A 23,457-nucleotide genomic window follows, 5' to 3' on the forward strand; every position below is an offset into this window, starting at 1 on the left:
ACTATTTTTCCATGTATCTGTGTGCTTGTTATTGACTGTTTCCAATATAAAATTAAAAAACTTCTCAAGGCAATAGGAATCTAACCTATAAGATGTATGCAGTTAATGGTGGCTGCTGTTGTCACTGCTGTTTTATTGTTGATCTTATTACTTCAGGATAGCATATGGGACCCAGATGAGACCATAAAGGACGTATGATTTCACCTAACATGCCTCATATACATCATTAAATATGATGCCAGAGATACCTATTTAGTGGCATTTGTGTCTTTAGCTCTCATCTTGGCATTCTTCTCAGAAAATCTTGTTGTTCATTTCTAAGATACTCCATAGGTTATGAAGTCTAAAGCTATTAGAAGGATTATACTTTTCTAAAAACTTGATTTGCCCATTGTTTAACAAGGTGAGCAAGAAAAATATCAGAAAATATCAAGTGGAATAAATTTTTGGAATAAACATTTGATCCTGCTTTCATAAGATCACAATTCTGTCTATGATAAAGTTTTCAAGATTGTCTGGAATGTCAGAATTGTGTGCACACAAACTAAGTTACTTTAATGCACCTTTTACTGTCTATTCTTTTGGAGAGTAAAGAATATTTTTCTCAAGTAATTTTTAAGTTTTAAATGTAATTTTAAATTAATTTATCGCTATTTTTAAAACATTTTAACCTTGGGTATGGCCATCAGAAATCTGTTATTTACTAAATCAGGGAAAATAAAACTGACATTTTAATTTCATTAATTTTTATAATTAATTTAAAAAGAAGTAAAATTATAAAGTAAAGTATAAATAAGGCTCTATATTTATAACTAACATATATCTACTGTGCATATCCATAACTATTATTTAGAATTCATGCACAAAGGGAAATTTTACATCAAAATATATTCTCAGTTTTACTAACTTTAACAACTTATCATAGAAGCTGTTAATGTTATTTGCCTCACCTTTTTGGCAATTTGTGTAATTGCTAACCTTTAAATAACAATAATAAAACTGTAATAGCACAAAACATCTTCAGTATATACAAAAATTTACACACCATGCTCGTCTAATTAAACTTAAAACTGAATTAATAACATTTACCCAAAATGTACATATTAATTTCTTTATTCAGCATTTTCAGAATTCATGATCTGTCTCAGCAAATAATAGCACACCTGAGCCCCAGTTATATTAGCCAATAGCTCTTCAGTGTCAATCCATAAACCAAGCTATGTTGTTTTTCATATATCTCTGCTATCTAGAATAAAAAAATATGTTGTCATATATTGGATTTCTTATATTTTGGTAATGCTTTTCTCTGTGTCATAATATATCTATATAAAAATTTTCATAGGTGCACAGTAATTCAGAGTAGCCCAGGGGAATAACCTAATATTTTAAAAATACAATGTATGTCTTAGAAAAGGAAGGAAGCTCAAAAAATTCTTGGGCTATGGGTACCTTGCTGGCTCAGTCAGTGGAGCCTATGACTCTCGATCTCAAGGTTGTGAGCTTGAGCCCCATGTTAGGTATAAAGATTACCCAAAAATAATTTTTAAAAATCTTTACAAATAAATCCTTAGATTAAGCCCAGTGCTTTCAAGGAGGTAAAGTATTAATAATAATGAAATAAACATTTATAGAGTGCTTACTATCCCTCAGACACAGTCTTGGGATCATACATTCATTATCTCTCTTAATCCTCATAACCACTCTACAAGGAAACACTTTGTCTCATTTTCCAAGAGACTTGAGACACCAAAAAGAGAAATAACTTGATCAAAATCACAGAGCTAATAAATGTTTATTTATTTATTTATTTATTTTTATTTATTTTTTTTTTAATTAACTTTTATTGGTGTTTAATTTACCAACATAGAGAAAAACACCCAGTGCTCATCCCGTCAAGTGTCCACCTCAGTGCCCGTCACCCATTCCCCTCCAACACCCGCCCTCCTCCCCTTCCACCACCCCTAGTTCGTTTCCCCGAGTTAGGAGTCTTTATGTTCTGTCTCCCTTCCTGATATTTCCCAACATTTCTTTTCCCTTCCTTTATATTCCCTTTCACTATTATTCATATTCCCCAAATGAATGAGAACATACACTGTTTGTCCTTATTTTTTAAAGAAGATTTTATTTGTTTATTCATGAGAGACAGAGAGAGGGAGAGAGAGACAGAGACACCGGCAGAGGGAGAAGCAGGCTCCATGCAGGGAACCTGACGTGGGACTCGATCCCAGGTCTCCAGGATCATGCCCTGGGCCGAAGGCGGTGCTAAACCGCTGAGCCACCCGGGCTACCCTAATAAGTGTTTAAACCAGAACTTCAACCCAGACTCTTCCCAAGTTTTGTTATACTTCCTCATGAATCATGTGCTTTTAGAGGCTACTTCAGTTTACTAAACCTTTTCATGTGCTTTAACTTATTTAAAAATATCATTTTATTATTACTTGAAATAAATATTGTGCATATTCATTTGAGCTAACTATGGATGAGGAGTTCAATACACTGATTAAGAGAAACAGCAAGTAATGGAAAGAGTGGAGACATGTATTGAACAGCCTGGTTCCCAGGCCTGTTGACTGGATATTTGTGTTTGCACAAAATTCATCTTTTGGAATTCTAAGTCCAAGATGATAGATTTAGGAGGTGAGGTTTTTGACAGATGATTAGGTTAGAAGGACAGTACCCATGTAAAAGAGGCCTCAGAAAGATCCCTTACCCCTTCTACCATTTGAGGACATAATGAGAAGGCACCATCTATGAACCAGAAAGCAGACCCTTAACCAAACACTAAATCTGCATGTACCATGATCTTAGACTTTCCAGCCTTCAGAGCGGTGAAAAATAAATTTGTGCTAACTCACAGCTAACATCATCCTTAATGGGGAAAAACTGAGAGGGATGGATGTTCACTCTTACCATGGATATTCAATGTAGTACTGGGAGTACTAGTCACAACAATTAGACAACAAAAGAAATAAAAGGCATCCAAATTGGTAAGGAAGAAGTAAAACTTTCACTTATTTGCAGATGAAAACCCTAAAGACTCCACCAAAAAAAAAAAAAAAAAAAAAAACCCTACTAGAATTGCTAAACAAATTCAGTAAAGTTGCAGAGTACAAAATCAAATGTACAGAAACCTGCTGCATTTGTATACACCAATAATAAAGCAGCAGGAAGAAAAATTAAGAAAACAATCTCATGTACAACTTCACCAAAAATAATAAGATACCTAAGAATATGCCTAACCAAAGAGGTGAAAGACCTATACTCTTAAAACTAAAAACCATTGATGAAAGAAATTGAAGACCACACAAAGAAATGGAAAGACATTCCATTCTCATGGATTAGAAGAACAAATATTGTTAAAATGTCTATGTGACCCAAAGTATTTAATGCAATCCCTATCAAAATACCAAGATCATTTTGCACAGAGTGAGGACAAACAATCCTATAACATGTGTGGAACCACAAAAGACCCTGAATAGCCAAAGTGATCTAAAAAATCATAGCTAGGAGCATCACAATTCCATACTTCAAAGTTGTATTACAAAGCTATAATAATCAAGACAGTATGATACTGGCACAAAAATAGACACATAGATCAATAGAACAGAAGAGAAAACCCATAACTAAACCCACACCTATATGGTCAATTAATCTTTGACAAAGCAGGAAGGAATATGCAATGGGAAAAAGACAACCTCTTCAACAAGTGGTGTTGTGAAAACTGGACAGCAACAAGTGAAACTGGACCACTTTCTCACACCATTTACAAAAATAAAAAAAATGAATTCAAAATGGATCAAAATGAATTCAAAATGGATCAATCTCTCTAAATGTGAGACCTGAAGCCATGAAAATTGAAGAGAACACATGCAGAAAATTCTCTGACATCATCAATAGCAACATTTTTCTAGATAGGTTTCCTGAGGCAAGGGAAACAAAAGGAGAAATAAACTATAGGGACTACATCAAAATAAAAAACTTCTGCCCAGTGAAGGAAACAATCAAAACTAAAAGCCAATCTATGGAATAGGAGGAGATATCGTCAAATGACATATCCAATGGTAGGTTAGTATCTGATTTACATAAAGAACTGATACATCTTAATACCCCCCCTCCAAAAAAAACAATTAAAAAATGGGCAGAAGACATGTAGACATTTCTCCAAAGAAGACATCCAGATGGTCAACAGACACATTGTTATCATTAGGAAAATATGAATCAAAACTGCAATGAGCTATCACCTCACACTTGTCAGAATAGATAAAATCAGAAACAGAAGAAATAACTGTTGGCAAGGATGTGGAGAAAAAGGAACACTCGTGCACTGTTGGTGGGAATGCAAACTGGTGCAGCCACCCTGAAGAACAGTATGGAATTTCCTCAGACAGTTAAAAATAGAACTACCCAATAGATCTGGCAATCACAGTACTGGATATTTACCCAAAGAATACAAAAACACTAGTCCAAAGAGATACATATGCTGCAATGTTTATAGTAGCATTATTTACAGTAGCCAAGGTATAGAACGAGTTCAGGTGTCCATGGATTGATGGATGGATAAAGAAGATATAGTATATATGTCCAACAGAATTTTATTCAGCCATAAAAATGAATGAAATCCTGTCATTTTCAAAGACATGGATGGAGCTAAAGGGTACAATGCTAAGCGAAGTAAATCAGAGAAAAACAAATACCATATGATTTCACTTATATGTGGAATTAAAGAAACAAAACAAATGAGCAGAGGGAAAAAAGAGAGAGAGAGAAAAAGCCACGAAACAGACTCTTAACTATAGAGAACACACTGTTGGTTCCCAGAGGGAAGGTGGGCGGGGAGATGGGGGAAATAGATGATAGGGTTTAAGGAGGGCACTTGTGATGAGCCCTGGGTGATGCATGGAAGTGTTGAGTCACTATATTATACACCTGAAACTAATATAACACGTATGTTAACTAACTGGGATTAAAATAACAACTATAAATTATTTTTTGTTGTTCAAAATACAGTATCGCATTGTATTTTGTCATAAAAGTTTAGATAAAGATGTTGGACTGTGAGGGAATAAAAATAGAGGGCATAAACTTAAAATAATCAGGTTTAAAACTTTTCGTTGAAATAGAAGATCAGGGCAGCCCCGGTGGCTCAGCGGTTTAGCGCCGCCTTCAGCCCAGGGCGTGACCTTGGGGTCCTGGGATCGAGTTTGACGTCGGGCTCCCTGCATGGAGCCTGCTTCTCCCTCCTCCTGTGTCTCTGCTTCTCATTCTCTCTCTCTCTCTCTATGTGTCTCTCATGAATAAATAAAATCTTAAAAAAAAATAGATCATATTATATTTTAAAATAAATCACGTTTTAGCTTACAAATCATCGTATTTACGAGCATGCCATAGCTTCTATTTATTTCTTAAGATTTTATTTATTCATGAGAGACACAGGCAGAGACAGAAGCAGGCTCCATGCAGGGAGCCCGACGTGGGACTCGATTCCGGGTCCCCAGGATCACGCCCTGGGCTGAAAGCGGCGCTAAACCGCTGAGCCACCCGGGCTGCCCAGCCTTTAAGAGTGTCCCTTTCTATAGAAGCGCATAAAGTGGTAAAGTAAAATGATAAGACCAAAAGATTAGCTAGTAAAAATTCAGCATTTTGACTCTTGTTAATCTACTGAAAATTATATTTCATCCTTTTAAGATTTTGCATAAAATTTTCCATTGAGTCAAACTCAACTAAGTAAAAAAGAAGTGTTTTTATTTTCTTTTAAATCTTTTATGCATAAAAGATACAGTGTCTTCTGTTGCTGCATTACTGACATAAATACTATCACTAACAGCATGGTCTCTGTTTTTTAAAAATGTATTATTTATTTGAGAGAGAGAATGGGGGAGAGAGACAGAGGGAGGGAATATTAAAGTGCACTCCGTGCTGGGTGTGGAGCTAGATGTGGGGCTCCGTCCCAGAACCCTGAGATCATGACCTGAGCTGAAACCAGGAGCCAGATGCTCAACTGACTGAGCCACCCACAAGCCCCCAGCAAGGTCTATTAAACTCTAGACAAGATGAGAGATTCACATGAAGCTGTATGAGTAAATATACTAGTTTAATGGGACAGAAATTTTACATTGAATTCACAGTTCTCTTTTTTAAAGCTTTCTCTGGGGGGGAAAACCGCATGATTTATATTTGGCCTTGTGTCTTGTGTTGTTCTCATAGTTATCTGATTCTTCAACAATTCTCTCTTTTAGAACATTTTCTAAAAGGTCTGTTCAAACTAATCAATATAATTGTATTCAGAAATTCTAATTTGGTTAAGTGAAGTTTGGAATATTTATTTTTAAAAAATCAATTCATTTGTTTTATAATATTCCTACTTTTAGCATCTTTAACTTAATTTGCATTTTAATCTATGTGCACAGTCTGAATGGCATAAAAAATGCCTGATTTTATTCTGCTGTATTTGTAACCACAACATCCCCTAAAATATCTTAGTTTTGTAAAATCTGTGACTAGGAGCTTCTGAAAAACATAGAGGTTAAACTTCCGATTAAGGTGCAAGATTGAAGCAACTCCTTTCTTTGATACACAAAGAGAACATTGGAAACAGTTAACTTTATTCACATAAAAAGTGGAATATCATCCTGCACCTGAAACTGCATGAATTGTTTCACACAAAGGAGCTAAGGATAGTGCTAATACGGCCGACCTGCTTGGGAGAAACAGGGGTGCTCAGAAGTTCAGCTCCCGAGGGAGAAGATAGACACAAATTTTGTTCTTTGTAGGGTGGAAGACCAAAGTCAGGCTGAAAGGAACATATGTCTCCTCAAAAGAAAGTCTAGGAAGGAAGGGTACAGCTCATGAAAGGAATTAGAAGAAAAACAGTGACTAGTCATTCTGGGGGGTCCTGGCCTCCAAGAGGGCATGACGTGAGAAGAAAAGGTATCCATACAAATATGCAACCACAACTAAACACATAATATATCTGGTTGCTATTTCAAAATGCCCAAATACGCGGAGATGCAGAAGGCCCAAATCATTTATGCAAAATGCACATCTGTGCTGCAGCCCGTCCAAAAGCATTAGAGACAACATAACCCACTTGAGAAGTTAGGAGTGACTACGGCGGGGGTGAGGAACCTTGGGGAATGTCCCTCAAAATAACTGGCAAGCTAGACTCCCAAATGACACAAAGAAACAATGAAAGCAGTTTAATCTAAATGGATTTAAATCATTGAAGAGTCTGATAAAAATACCTTAAACAAATGTGTTTAGATGCTTACCCAATAAATAGATATTATGCATAAAAATGAAAAAGACAATGAGGGATATTATGACACCTTTATGCTTAGAGACTTGGTGACTTGGGTGAAAGAGACTAGTCTTTAAAGTCACAAAGTACCAATGCTAAGAGGAAATAGATGGAATCAAGCACATGACCATGCAAAACCATATGCAAGTAAGTACTTACAGCGACTTTTTTTGTAATCTCCAAGACCTAGGACAACGTTTGTCCTTCACCTAGTTAAGGGATTAACTAACTGTCACATATTTATACAATAAAATACTATCTTGCCCACTGATACATAGGTAGCAAAATGGATGAATCTCAAGTGTGTTATGCCAAGTGATAAAGTCAAACTCAAAGACTACCTCCTATATGATGAAACTTACATGACAATTCTAGAAAAGCAAAATTAAAATACATGAGTGGGTGTCAGGAGATGGTTGTGGTGTCAATAGATTGACTGCAAAAGGGCACAGGTACATTTTTGGGGTAATGTGAGTAGTCTATATCTTGATTGCAATGGCGTTTACACAATTGCCTTATTGTTCTGGCTGGGACTTCTGGATTGCAGTGGTGAAAGCAATCATTCTTATTTTGTTTCTGATCTTAAAAAGAAAGCTTTCAGTCTTTCACCATTCAGTTACGAGGTTAACTATGGGTTTTGATAAGTGTGCTTCATTGCTTTAAGCAAATTGTCTTCTATTTCTATTTCTAGTTTCTTTTTATCATAAAAGAGTGCTGAATATTGTCAAATGCTCTTACATCTATTGAAACAATCCTATGGGATTTTTCTTTGTTTCCTTATGTTAATGTGATGGATAACAGTGATTTCTTATGTTGAACCAACCTTGCATGCCTGAAATAAATGCCACTTGCATAGCATCTATTATCATTTCCATTTGCTGTCTGATTCAGTTTGCTAGTGTTCTGTTGAGTATTTCCACACCTATGTTCATAAAATAATTTAGTCTGTAGTTTTGGTTTCCTGTGCTATTTTTGGCTTTGTTGTCAGTGCAATGTTTGAGATTAAGGTAATGTTGCTTCATTGATTCTGTGAGAAAGTGTGTCTTCTATTTTTTGGAAGAGTTTGAGTAGGATTGATTTCAATTCTTTTCATGTTTGGTAGAATTTACTGGTGAAGCCGTCTGATCCTGGGCTTTCTTGGTTTTGGGGTTTTTGTTTGGTTTTGTTTTCATTCAACAGTTTAATTATAATATTTTTTTGGAATGGGTCTCCTTGAATATATTCTGCTTGTTCATTGTGATTCTTAGATATATAGATTCATGTCTTCTTCAAGTTTAGGAAATTTTCAGTCATTATTTTTACCAATTTTTTTTCTGTGCATTCCTCAATCTCCCCTCCTTCTGGGACTTGCATTCTCTGTATTTTTGTATTGTTGATGGTGTCTTTTAGGTTTCTTATGTTCTGTTCATTTTTCTTCCTTCTTTTTTCCTCTTCAGTCTTCAGACTGGTTGATTTCAAATGCACTATCTTGCATTTCCCTGATGTTTTTTCTTCTGCCTGCTAAAATCTGTCATTGAATTTCTATAATGAATTTTTCACTTCAGTATTTGAGTAAAAGAAGATAGACACAAATGAGTATATACTTCATGATTCTTTTTAACTAAAGCTTTAAGATGGGGAAAACTAATGACAAGAGGTCCCCTGAGATAATAAAACACAAGATTTTCTTTTCTTTAAAATAAAATTCAGGAAGGTGGTAATTTTTATGGGGCACGAATGAGGTTATTATAAGAAAGCTATAAAAGATAGGGTGCGGCATTCTGAAGTGCTGTATTAAATATTTCTTGGCTTTGTTGGTAATTTGTATGGCCGTTTGCTGTATATTAAGAAATTAGGTTGCTCATTTCTATTTCATGGGTCTTTTAACATACATGTTAAACTTCAAAACTCAAAACTATATAAGAAATGTTATCAGTGAAAAATGTGGATGATTTCTTTCATATACATAGTTGAAGGACAAACAAATATATTAGCTCAAATGTGAAAAGTGGAAAATGTTATTCAGCATGAATAAGGAAAGTGAAAGTAAATGAGGTGCTTGACTCCTTTCAAAATGTGTTAAACAAATTCGTATTTAGCTTAAGAAATCACTGTCCTTTCAGTATCGTTGAGCTGATTTTTAAAGACAGATGAGCTATGAACAGCTGGTCCATTTTCCTTTTTATAGATTTTTCACTAGAAAGATCTTCATTTCCATTACATCAGTTAATAGACTACCATATCAGACACTGATGCTCACTTTCCTCTCTTGATAACATTTCTGTGATTTACATTTCCTTTTATTGAAGTTTATTATTCATGACCTGTGGTTTCTTCCAAAGCTGATTCTCATCAAACATGACCTTTCATGTTTTTCTGTTGTAATGTAATGCAACTTACTTGGTAGATGATTAAAGTTCATGTCAATCACAAATCTACTCACCATATCTATTTTATGCAGTCATCAATGAAGAGACTTATATATTTCATTTTAACTATAAAATAATCTGTCTCATGTATTCAAGGAAAGATGTCAGTCTCTTTTTTTGCAATGTCTTTCTTTTTTCAGTTTTTTAAAGTTAAGACTATGGATAATGACCATCTACAATTCTAGATCTGTGTGGGTTTTGAGCCAATTGTGCCACAAGTAGGAAGACTATATGGAGCCCTATGTCCATCAGGTCTGGCATAAGTTCCCCAGACACATATCTTGGTAGCAATCATGACTGTTTTTCTTTAACTTTGGGGATGATCCATGACCTGTAGCACTTGTTGGGAATGGACCATTCAAGTTTCAATCGTTCATTAAAAAGGCTGAGTCATATTGTCCCTATATCCCATTTATTTCTGAAAAATTCTTTTTATATCTAGTCTCTCAGGAATGACCACCTTTTACTTAACTCTAAACAATCATCGGCCACTCACATGTCCCACCATTCTGTTCTATCTCTGATGTTGTACCATTTACTGCTGATAATTGCCAGTTACACCTATGCTTACCAAATTTTTGGACACTGGCTCAATCTGTGCAATTCTTCTACCTAAAAATATTAACTAAAATCCAGATAGCTTTTCTCATCTCTCATTCTGCTCTAGTGAGTACATTTCTGAACTAGTTTGTGTTACTTCAATTAAATGGAAGCCCAATACAATAAGGTCCTCCAAAATGTCACATAACTACAGCAAATGTTGAAAATTGAAGAAAATAATTTAAAAATAGACATGAGAGAACATTCTGGGACAACTAAAATTTAGCTGTATGGATCCATGTAGCCAAAGATATAAACTGGATTGGTTTGTATACATAATTTCTCTATAAAATCTCTTATGGTCCAATTGGCAAACAGTTCCAGATAAGCCAATATTGAGTATGGATTTTTCACATCTATACAAAATTGTTTCTGGAAAAAAATACACTTATTTCTTTTGTTTCATGGAAACTTTTTCTTAAGTTGTCTTTTCAACTTTTTTTTAACTAATTAAGGCCTAATATTAAAAGTAAGATTAATAAAATCTATTAAATCTAAGTGATATTAAAATTCAAAATGAAGCAATACTGTATTGTATAATCCATATAATTATAGTCGACGTTCTCATAGATGAAATATAAGAAATTCAATGGATAGATTCCCATAATAGTTCTATGACTTGTTGCACACGTGCATATTTACTAATTGGATTATATACCTTAATCTTGTCTATAAACTATAATTGATGTCTGCAATTTAAGCATCACCATTAAATGAAAACAGTCTGTAATAGAATTTATCAGGTGAAGAAAAATAGAAGTGAAAAGACAAGCTTCTAGTCCACAGTACAAAGCTTAAGTATAAGGATAAATCAATGGTTAGGCTCATGGAGCTACACCTAGCATAGCAGATATCAGGTTAGGATAGCCAAGGAATTCCAAATTCAAATGTACACTGAAATAGTTTCTGCACTTTTAGGATCATCTTCACTTGTCAAGCAATGACTGTGTGCCAGCAACGTGTTGTAAACTTGCAAACATAAGTAAGCAAGTAAGTATTTATGTAAATAAATAATAGGTAAGACTTTCTATTAACATATGAAACGGTTGCTGAATTGTTTATGAAGAAACCGGAGGCCAACCACAAGATTCTTCTCATAGTCCTCATTCTGTTTGGTGTTATTTTGACATTGCCTTTACAATATGCATAGAGATTAGTGTTACGTTGTCTTTAAAGTTCTTATATACAAGTTATTCATGGAGACAGTTTTAAAGTGGCAGATTATAGATTCGTGCTTGAAATCACATCGTGGAAATTTTCCAAGAAAAATCTCAACAGGAGATTGAATCTAGGGAGTGGCTAGATGCGATGGAAGCCTGAAAACTATCTATAAAGCCAAAGGACAAATGGTTGATGAATGAGGGTACATTTTACCCAAACAGTAAGAATTAAACACCAAAGATCACGTGCTAATTGAATAATGTGCAGAATTACATGGAAATTATTTATTTATTTATTTATTTATTTATTTATTTATTTATTAGAAGGGGGAATGACAGAGGGAGAAGGAGAGAGAATCTCAAGCATGAGGCTTGATCGCATAACCCTGAGATCAGCACCTGAGCCAAAACTGAGAGCCCAACATAGCCAACAGCATCACCATGGTGCCCCTACATGGAAACAATTTAAATGTCTTGAAAGCCTGGACTTTTCCATCACTTATGACAATAAATGTTCACCCTTTTACATATGCTCATTAAATGATGGTAAAATTTGCTGGGAACAAATCTGTCATACAACCAGTTCTGTCTGTGAGTTATTTTCCCTTGCTATGCTTTTCTTCTGAACATTTTCACATAGTCTTGTCTTTACCATACAATTTAAGGGGTTACAATCAAATGATTATTTCTACCCCAGAATAATAAAGCCCTGATTCCTTAGTTTGGTTTTCTACCCATTCAGTCTCACTTTCTTGGAGTTACTTAGTTTTACCTCTTTTTCACACTCTCTACTGGAATAGTTCTTAGCACCTTTTATTTTTCCTGCCCATCTCTCTTAATAACTTTCTCTTCCATTTCTATGACTACTCTACTTGTTCAGCTGTATATTGATTAATTCCTGGTTCTACCACAAAAACCTCCAACCTGCTGACACATAATCTAAGCTCTGCACTCTCCAATTCAGACTCCCCTTTCTGGTGTCTTTTCCTCCACTAGAAAATCCTGTTTTAACTTCCCATCTATGTTCATCTAGCAACATTCTAGGATCCTTCATGTACCAGGCAAATACCAACAAGAGTTCAATTAAGAACTATCACTCTAGTTGCAGAATGAAGAACTGGAAAAGGGGGAAAAGGATAGGACATGGAAGGAGATGAAGATTGAAACACCTGAGGCCAGAAATGATAGAGGCCAGAAGTAAGCAGTTGGTATGGATTTGACAGGTGTTTCGAAGTATAGTTGACAAACATTATTGTCTACATAGATGTAGGGATTGAGGAAAGTTAAGTTTAGGGCAACATTCAAACTTCAAGAATTGGCTTTTGTTCTGTTCTTTCTTTACTAATCAAATTCCTCACAGCCTCTGCTTTCATACTGCCTCACCGGAAAAGTTTCTACAGGCTTGGTTACTTTGTTTTATGTGTTTGTTTTATTTCTTTTTCTTTGGAATCAGTTTCTGGTGGCAGGCCTTCTTGGAATATAGGTATTATTCAAAGCCATAAATGAAAGAAATTTGGAAATCTACTCTCCAATTTCACCCCATCTCTTAAAAAAAATCAAGCAGAAGGTGGAGGGCCTTAGAAAAAAGAACGAATGGAGTGTTGGGCAGGCTGAGTGGATCAGCAGTTCAGCGCCGCCTTCAGCCCAGGGCCTGATCCTGGAGACGGGGGATGGAGTCCCATGTCGGGCTCCCTGCATGGAGCCTGCTTCTTCCTCTGTCTGTGTCCCTGCCTCTCTCTCTCTCTCTCTCTCTCTTTCTGTGTGTCTCTCATGAATAAATAAATAAAATCTTAAAAAAAAAAGAATGAATGGAGTGAATAGTGTAAATAATCTGTATATAGATATTCACCTCCCACAACAGGTTCACTTCTTCATGCTAGTAGGGTGATAAAGTATTTTGGAAAACTCCCAAAGTAGTTTCTCCATGTGTTGTTGGTAGAGACCTTAGCCTCTGGTGGCCTTTGCAGAAGAAGTCCAAGTGTGGTTGCTATTACCTCAGAAGACTTGTCTGTGATACGAATGGAAGGTCTTGTAATAGAGTAAGTAATTCGACATGAAGAATCTCTTCTGCATCTTTTCCCTTATGAATCAGTGGAAGTGACATGCAGCTGGTCAGAGTCAGGAATCTTGGGTTATGTTAGAACATGATTAATCAGCACTTCAAAACAAATTTGAATTTATTCATGAACTTTGTATTTTTTCACACATCTAACAGTAAAGGAAAAATTTTTTAACAAGTCTATTCAGAAATAAGAAAAAAAATGCTCACAACTCAAAATTATATGTTCACACTAACCTGAGAGAATTATCAACTGAACTTTATTATGTTTTTTCCTTCAAGTCACCACTGCCATAAGAAGGACAGATTAAGAATTAATACTGTGACTTGGGAAAATATGAAAAAGAAAACTTGGGTGTGTTTTATATAACTGAGTATGGAATATATACTTTAGTTAAAATTTCGTATGCTGAAACCTAGGAATTATGTTTGTATTCATGAGGAAAAAAACCCAGAAATGGTAAAATGAAGGTTTATCTTTCATAGGGAAAATTCCTATTTTTGCCTACCCTCCAAAAACTCAGGTGTTTCAAAAGCATCCTTTAGAAAATAGTGCCAATATAAGCTACTTTGTGCTGCATTGCTGAACTTCCATTACTGGTTAAGTCTATATTATTTTCTAATTTCATCCTCTTGGAAACATGCTCTTCACCTCCTTGTTCACACTCTGTTTTCCTCACCTGTTTGCTACTCGAGGGCACTTCTTCACTTGGCTTGGCTTTTCCTCTAGTACAGCTACAATAAACTGGCCCATGTGTCCATTTCTCTAACTTAAGCTCCAGATGATTAAAATTCTGATCAACCACAAGGAATTCCTACCCCTTTTATAGGCAGTCAATATACACACATCTATTTTTTTTTTTAACTATGGCATTTCTTGCTCCCTTTCCACTTGAACACTTACTGGCTCCTGTTTACAGTAGAGAGGAGAAAAAAATTGGGGTATGATGAAAAAAAATCAGCAAACCCAGGATTGAATATAAAAATGTTTCAAGCTTCATGTTTCTTGTATTACATCATTTTCATTCAGCAGGTAAGTATTTAGTAACTACCATTTACCTAGCATAGTCTTAGGGGTGGGGGCACAGTTAACTGATCTGGACTCATGCAAAACTAAATACATTGCAATGTGATCTTCACAGCAGTAAAAGTATGTACATGTCACAGAAATAACACAAATTTATTTTGATATTTTTATTTTTTATTTTTTTTAGAGAGTGAGTGTGTGAGTGGGAGCAGGGGAAGGGTAGAGGGGGAGGGAGTGAAAGAATCCTAAGCAGGCTCCACACAGTGCAGAACCCAATGTAGGGTTCTATCTCAGGACCCTGAGATCATGACCTGAGCCAAAACCAAGAGTCAGTCACTAAACCAACTAAGCCCCTATAACACAGAATTTAAACTAATGCTCTCAGGAAGCTGTAATCATCAAGGAAGTATCATGCAAGTAGAGATTCTTAAAGAGATTTGTGAGAGGTCAGAGGGAGTGCCCAGATTTACATAAATTAGTATTTCCGAGAATAGTAATAGCATATGTCAATATCAGCATGTGGGTGACTTATCTGTTTCCTTTAACATACACGGGGTCAAATGGACTTATGAAATATTTTATTCTTCATAACCCACATATTCTATCACAAATCCATTTTGCATCGAACATAAGATTATTCTATTCCTAATAATTATCAATATAATCTCTTTCACCCAAATCTAGAAGCCATGCCTTGCTATGTGGCTACATCTTAATATACAGATTTGTCTACATTGGAAGCAGAAATCATCTCCTATCTCTTTTCTCTTCTCCATCGGCTCATTCTAGGACCCTACATAAGATAAAGGAGCCATATATCAGGAAGTGCTAAAATCCCAAATGACAGAGCAAAAATCTTCCTCCCAGTAGGCCTGCCAAACACCCGCTCTAATTAGAAGATAACAAAGTGACCAGATCTTTGAACACCTTATTTGCTTCTTACTCTATACTAAAGAATGTGACTAAAATAAATATTGTCAGTGACCTTTATATGTTTCTCTATTAGGCATCCATATGTTTGATAGCTATTTAGAATCAGTTAAGACTAAGCACCAAACAAGAGAGAAACAATTTTTCTAGACATTTTTCTAATTAAAGGCAGAAGCTTTAAAAGTATAATCTTATCTAAAGACTCTCAGAATGCATGCTGTGTAACACAATTTCCCCAGTCTTCCATGTCCCAGGGTACAATTCATCTATAATGCTGTAACTAATATGAAACAGTATGTAGAAAAACCCAAAGGATTCATGGTTTCTCTAATATTTCAAGTAGAAAATAATGAGCTAAAAAAAAAAAAAGAAAAAGAAAATAATGAGCTAGACATTCTCCGTAAAAGTGACAAATTATAAATCAAATTTTTCAGGAGCAAAAAGCCACTTGGAAACTCCCTCTTTAAAATGTATCATCTCTCTTTAAAAAAAAAAAAAACAGAATAATAATTATTAAGTAAAGAACTATAAATTCATACTTTTTAAAAAATTATTTATTTATTTATGATAGTCACAGAGAGAGAGAGAGGCAGAGACACAAGCAGAGGGAGAAGCAGGCTCCATGCACCGGGAGCCCGACGTGGGATTCAATCCCGGGTCTCCAGGATCCCGCCCTAGGCCAAAGGCAGGCGCCAAACCGCTGCGCCACCCAGGGAATCCCTATAAATTCATACTTAACAGGGAGTTCCATCTTTGGTAGAAGATTTGGACAGGATTTATGCAAAGCCCTCCTTATTTACATATTTAGTATCATTTGATATTAAAAATAGATTAAAAATAAAAATTAAAATAGTATAATTACTATTATACTATAATAGTATTAATAGTATAATAGTATAATTAAAATAGTATAATTAGTATAATAGTATAGATTAAAATAGTATAATTGTTCTTTTATAGATATGCACTATATCATCAGATTGGGTCCTTAGAAATCGTATTCAGCTATTATTCCTTGAAAAATAGAGAAAGTGTAAGAAGAGGAAAACATATAGCATAGATGTTCGAAGTAATGATCCAAGATTACTTTTAAATATGCAAGTTCTAAAATAAATATTGGTGAGGACACAAATCTTCAAAGCTGCCTTGGTTCAAAGCATACTTTCATGAAACTATAAATTGTTTTGTATAAAAGTGATTTTTGAAATTAATATAACAAATTTATCCATGATTGAAAGGAAATAAGTGAGCAAGAAAGCTTTAAAAATAAGCTTATTGTGTTCATTTTGTATTCATGACATTGACTAGTTACCACATTATTTATAATCAGAAAATAGCTAATTTGTTAAAATCATACAATACAATAAACATCAATTTGATTGAATAATAAAGCTAATGGAATAAAAGTCCTAAAATATAACCTTATTTTAGAATATAAGGGAAAAGGTAAAGATGAAGAACACAAAATACAAGTGCACAAATGATCATCTGGATTATTTTTCAGAAATTGTTCCATATTCTTTCGCTGTGACTGTGAATAAAATATATTTCTCTCTTGCATTAATGTTGGGCTCGGCTTTGTAACTTACTGTGACTAATGGAATATAATGATGTTACTACAAGCAAAGACTTTGCTTAGATCTTATGCTTTGATGGTCTGTCATGAGAGAAATATGCCCCAGAGAGCCTGGGCCTCGAAATTGGGCCCACAGAATAGATTGCAATCCCTGCAGCAGCTGGTTCCAGGAAAATAAGATAAATATGGACCTAACCTGAATCTTTATCTGCAGCCTGGAGGCTTCGACCCTGAATCTGAGCTTTGAGTCTAATCTAACCCAACTGATTTGCAAACAACTCTCACACCCATGATCATGAGCATAAATGGTTATTTTTTTCAATTTAAAATAATTTATCTCTTAAGAGCTAGGAAGAGAAAGAAGAAACCTAAGAAGAAAATAAAGAATTCAGGTCTTAAACACAAAATCATTCTTGTTACAGTTTATTTTATATATGTTTGCTCACCTTGACTATTCTGTACCTGGTAGGTAAAAAATAGTATATCTAAGTAGGGTTATTCATCAGATGCTCTTTCAAGGAAACTTGATTTTACCTGAAGATAAAGAGAATAGCTATCAGATGCAAAGGGTTATGCATAATGCCCTCCAGTTCTTCACTGATATGCTTTAATTTAGTATGAAAATCTACCATTGGTTCGGGATTCCACAGCAATTGTTTTTTTTTTTTTTTCAAGCAAAGTTCTATCATATGAGATTCTTGAATGTGATGGTCAGTGAGATACCATATAAATCCACTTTGTCAAGAAACAGTGTTTTTTTCTTCCTAACTACTGAAGATTTCCAGGTAAAATATGAAGAGGAGAAATATTGTATGGCTATCTTGTAATAAAATCCAAAGAGATTTGCCTGTCTTCTACACAGAGCGCCTTATATTTTGTTATATTCTATAATTAAATCTAGGGGGAATTAATTGTAATTCTGTGTGATAACTCATCTTTCAATGTTTCAACATAAATTTGGGGAATGTATTGGTATTTGCTAATTGGTCTCTGTGGGAAATACAAAAGTGCATTTTGAAGAGGTTTGCTTTCATTTTACTATGAGTTTTGTTTGGCATATTATTAGTATGTGAAATAAGAAGTGGCTATCTAAGCACATGTAAAATCATGACCATAATCCATATAAAAGATTGCATTACATGAGGCCTGGTTTGAGTTAATTCTTTGGAACATAGATTAAACTTTTTTTTTTTTTTTAGAAAAATAACAATATCTCCAAAGACTAGGATTCTAGACAAGACGAAAAAATAACTATATCAACTGGAAAACTAATTTAAATCCTCTTTGGAACAAGGCAGAGTACATTAAATAAATAAGAAAACAAATAAATCTTAATGTAATTGACTTATAGACAATGGATTAACAATATCAGGAAGGAAAAATAATTTCAAGTTGTTTTCCAGGAATTTAATTATCTATACTCTATTCCATGCATAAAGAAAATGGACTGTAGTTTGAGAAGAGGAAAATAACATAAACATGGTAGTAAATTTCAAAAATTTAAAGTATATTAGAGAAAATAGAAGGTTCCACAGAGTGAAGTTGCGTGTGCTGAGGGACAGGAGTGAGATTCATGTTTGGGATGGTATCGTTCTATGGAAGAATGTTATAAACCAGAGTGACGGCTGGTGGTGGTAAAAAAATATATATATAATATATGTAATATATACTATGCATATTACATAATATAACATACACATAAATTAAAAATTTTACTATAACTACATATCAATAATTTAATTAATTAATAATTAATTTAATGATTACCTATTAATATATAATATGAAACATATTAATATATTAATATAAATACATATTTTTTCAGTGAAGTTAAGCAGAAATAAGGTTAATGGCAAATGGATGTGATTTGGGACATGCTCTTTAATGGCAGGATATGCTGACTACCAGTGCTAACAGGGATATTGTTCTGTACATAGTGGTTGCAAATTAGAGCTCAAGAGTAATTCCGAGCAAATAAGAAAACTACTGGGAGCCATGAAGTAGGCAGTAATTTAAGAGGTTGCAAGAGTCAGGAAAAATGACAAGTCCCCAGAAACACAAGCTGGAAAAAGAACATCAGCTGAGACTTTCCCTCTATGATGCCCTCCATTAAGTACAGAATAATTCTGGATTGTTTTTTATGTGTAGGTTAGTTATTTACTTTTTAAAGTTAAACATAGGTGATTCTCTTTGTAAAATCAGCACAATATAATTTTAGAATGTGAATATATCTTAAATTCAGTAGTTCGGGTGAGTGCATTGACCAGAACTGCTTCTAAAGCGTTGTGCAGGGTTCAAATCCAGTATGCCGAAAAGATTATATGGAAGCGTGGCCCTAGGTCAGCTCTGCTACTTTGGTAAACCATCAAACCAACTATGATACACTCTTTTCCCTTTCTAGGGATGTTTTAAGTAGGTCAGTTTAAATATACAGCAGGTAACGAGAGCAAAGATCTCAGAGACTTGTAATGGCCAAAAAGAATTTTTAGCTGAAGACATGGGCATGGAGAAACCCAGGGCTGAGAAAACACTGAATCCCAAGGGGATATTAAGCACCTATGTGGGAAAACTTGATTTCAGTTTTCACATCCAGTGTACCAACCAAGGCCCTTGGTGACAACATCTAGAGTAGCAAGACTTTATGTCTTACTCACCACTACAAATCAAGGAACTGACACACAGTAGGTTCCCTAGCAGTTTATGTGGATTGAATGATTGAATGACATGGGGACAGTGGGATGGATTCAAGAATAAGTACACAGGTAAAAGCCAATGAAGGTGAGATGTTCTTCTGAACTGTAATTGAGTGCCTGCCTGTAGCTACTTTAATTGGCAGTTGGCTCGCTCTTGCTTTGTTAAGAACCTTCTATTTAAAAACAAAGTGTTCAACTGAGCAACAATATTTCTCCAGTGTCAGTTATAGTCCTGGCCTTCCCTGTATGGAAGGGGAAGGAGACATTCACTTCCACTTGCCCTAGACTTCCAAGTCACTGTCTTGACTTGCTGCAAACCAAAATTCATGCTTATATAACCCTGGGAAAAACTGATTCATTTGAGTTTTAATGAGTACTTAATTTTACTGGATTATCATTGAAGTAGTGATATATCTTTCAGTATTTATAATTAAGTGCTTTAGACACCATTTACCACAGTTAAACATCATTACCTTGATTATAATATCATACCTTTGGACTCAATATTTTAAAAAAAAGATTTATTATTTGAGAGGCAGAGAGAGAAAAAGTAAGGGGGGGCGTGCAGAGGGAGAGGGACAAGCAAACTCTGCTGAATGTCAACCCTGATGCAGGCCTCGATCTCCTAATACTGAGACCAGGACCTGAGCCAAAATCAAGATGTTTAACTCTCTGAGCCACCCAAGAGCCCTGACCTGCAATTCTTAAAGCAAAAAGATAAGATAGTTTTCTTACTGAAGGCTCTATGTGTGAAAATGAATATAAGCCCAAAGTAATTTTAGAACAGAAACAGGTACTTAATCTTTCATTGTCTTTATGTCCTCTTGCTTTGGAAGTGCTATCCCACATCATAAACTCATATTAAAATAAATACATGTTCTATATTAAATGGAATTTTTTTCTATGATAATTTTGAAAATGTTTTAGAAATGTTGTCTTTTAAATTATTTAATGCTTGAAATGATTCATTTATTTGATAACTGGTCATTGTTCTCAAACAGTTGATATGTACTTGGAAATGCTCGCAAAATGAGAAATCTCACAATTTTCAAATGCAATTGCTTCTAATAAAGTTCTTATAACATTAACTTAACAATTAACAACAACCACATGATACTACGTCTATACTTTGGTTCATTTCCCCAAATTAATTTTTTTTCTTTTAGGTCAAAAACTTTTTTTGCTTCAAAATTACTGTGAGTCCTCAAAACACAGTGGCTGTAAGCATTGAGTCATAAATGACCTCTGAAAAACATCTCTAGACATGGCCACACAGTGTCAGTCTTACTCAGCTAACCTGCTAAAGTGAACTCAGAAAAGTTGTCCAGTCCACTCATGTTACCTAGAGTTGTAATATTAAATATATTGTTTGAACAATGGTATTAAAGTGGCTCCATTCACATCTCTAGATCTAATGTTTCCTTTATCATTATCCAATTTGATCCCACAAGACCCAGTGGGGGATAAAATATATATGATGTTCAGTATCAAATTTACATCATAGGTAGTGACAAGTGACATTTGCTGAGTGAGTGCCAAACTCTGTCTCAGACCCCTATGTGGCTTATCTTACCCTATGAGGTGGGCACTACTCATATATAGACGAAGAAACCGAGGAACAGAGTATAATTTGATCAACGCTGCACAGTGGAAGGTTGTAGAAAAGAGACTCAGACCATCTCCAGAGCCTCTTCTCTTAGACACTGTGCTATATGATTTTTGAAAATTATAGCGGACTGATGGTAACTAGACTTATTGTGATGACTATTCTACAATGTATATGAATATTGAATCACTGTTTTGCACATCTGAAACTAACACAACGTTTTATGTCAATTATTATTCAACAACAACAAAAACCTTAAGAATAAAACAGAGAAAAAGAAATACAGCAGGGCCCAAGTTCAAATTTTAATCAGGTATCAGACCTACCTTAAATGATAGGTCCTTTGGGTACCACTTTTTGTGAAGAAGAGAATAAGAAGGTAGCTTTGCAAAAGGAATTGCTGAAATTGCGATATAAAAAAAGCACCTGCCAAATATCCTTGTCCCGCACTAATGTACTCATGCCTGAGAGGGTAAAACTGTATTATCTGCCTCATGCAGGACTCTAGGAAATACAGAAATGTAAACATCACACTTTGGTTCTGCCATAGGTTCTCAGAAAACGAAATGGAGTTTCGTATGGATGTGGTGTATTCGGGTATGCAACTGGGAGGGGGGCACTGATGAGGGGAGTTGGAATACTTCTAAGTAACTGAGAGCAGAACTGGGGAAAGGAAGGTTAAACTTTGCAATCTAGCCCTTCCCACCACTCATTTGGGGCAGACTGCCCCTGACAATGGGCACAGCCTTGGGCCTGAATCTTTCTTCTGGTGAAGAATTGAGCTCTGAGTTCTCAGTGCCAGCCCTTCAGAAATGGAAGTGATCAGTGATGCCGTCTTGAAGGGGAAAGCTGCGACAGTACCAGTGAACCCGGAACCAGGAGCAATGGGCCCTCTCCTTACGACTGAAAAGTAGAATGTGGCCCCCCACATTATGAATTTGTAGGACAAGAAGGAAGGCGTGGACACTCTGAGTAGCATCTGCCATCGCTGTGGGCAGGAACACAATCTTCATACTTCTCTGACCCCCATAATTCACAGTGTCAGATTGTTCTACTCCTTCTCAAACTAACAAAAAGGAGGGGTTATTTCCCTTATTTCAAAGGGATGTACCAGATGCAGCTTCAGAATGTGACTTCATAAACTCTTTCATCAGAAGATGAAACCTCAAGTTGGTTCTCCAAACCTCAAGTTGGACCAGATTCTACCTAGAAGGAATAGTCCCTCTTTAGAAAATTCAACTACAGGGCATTTGCCAATAACTGCTTAATTTTTTTATTACTTCTGATTTGGTAGGTATGGCCAATACATAGATTCCAGATGCATACTAAGTCACGTGTCAAATTTTAGAGATGTTTTCTCATCTTCAGTAGCAGGCAAGAAAAAAATATGCTTAAGAAACTCTAAATGTTACTAGTATAAGTATTACCTCGTAGAGCATTTATATGAAAAAATGGAAAAGCTCTAGCAATGAAAAGCTTCATTAAGTAAGAAATCTAAGTGAACCAGTTGGCTTAGTAGAAATCTATCCAAATTATAACTTTAAACATTTGTTTCTAAGCAATCTCCACTACTTTCACTTTGTTATTTTGTTTTGTTTTCACTGTTTTTCTTTCTTTCTTTCTTTCTTTCTTTCTTCTTTCTTTCTTCTTTCTTTCTCTTTCTTTCTTTCTTTCTTTCTTTCTTTCTTTCTTTCTCTTTCTTTCTTTCTTCTTTCTTTCTTTCTTTCTTTCTTTCTTTCTTTCTTCTTTCTCTTTCTTTTTCTTTCTTTCTTTCTTTCTTCTTTCTCTTTCTCTTTCTTTCTTCTTTCTTTCTTTCTTTCTTTCTTTCTTTCTTTCTTTCTTTCTTTCTTTCCTTTCTTTCTTCTTTCGTCTTTTTGTATGAAATTCCCTTAGGACTGTCCAGATTTGTCATTGTGCAATTATTTGTTTTTTTTCTTGTAAATTACTATATACTTGGTACCAATATTGAAAACTGACAATACCATCACTATAGAATCGTAACTGAAAAAAAATAATTTAAAAATGAGAAGTTTATAAATAGAAAAAAAGAAGCATTAGGGGGGATTGCCTTTGGCATAAGCATTAGCATTCTGATAAAGGC

This window comes from Vulpes lagopus, chromosome 11 (assembly GCF_018345385.1).
Source record: "Vulpes lagopus strain Blue_001 chromosome 11, ASM1834538v1, whole genome shotgun sequence".
In the NCBI taxonomy this organism is placed as follows: Eukaryota; Metazoa; Chordata; class Mammalia; order Carnivora; family Canidae; genus Vulpes; species Vulpes lagopus.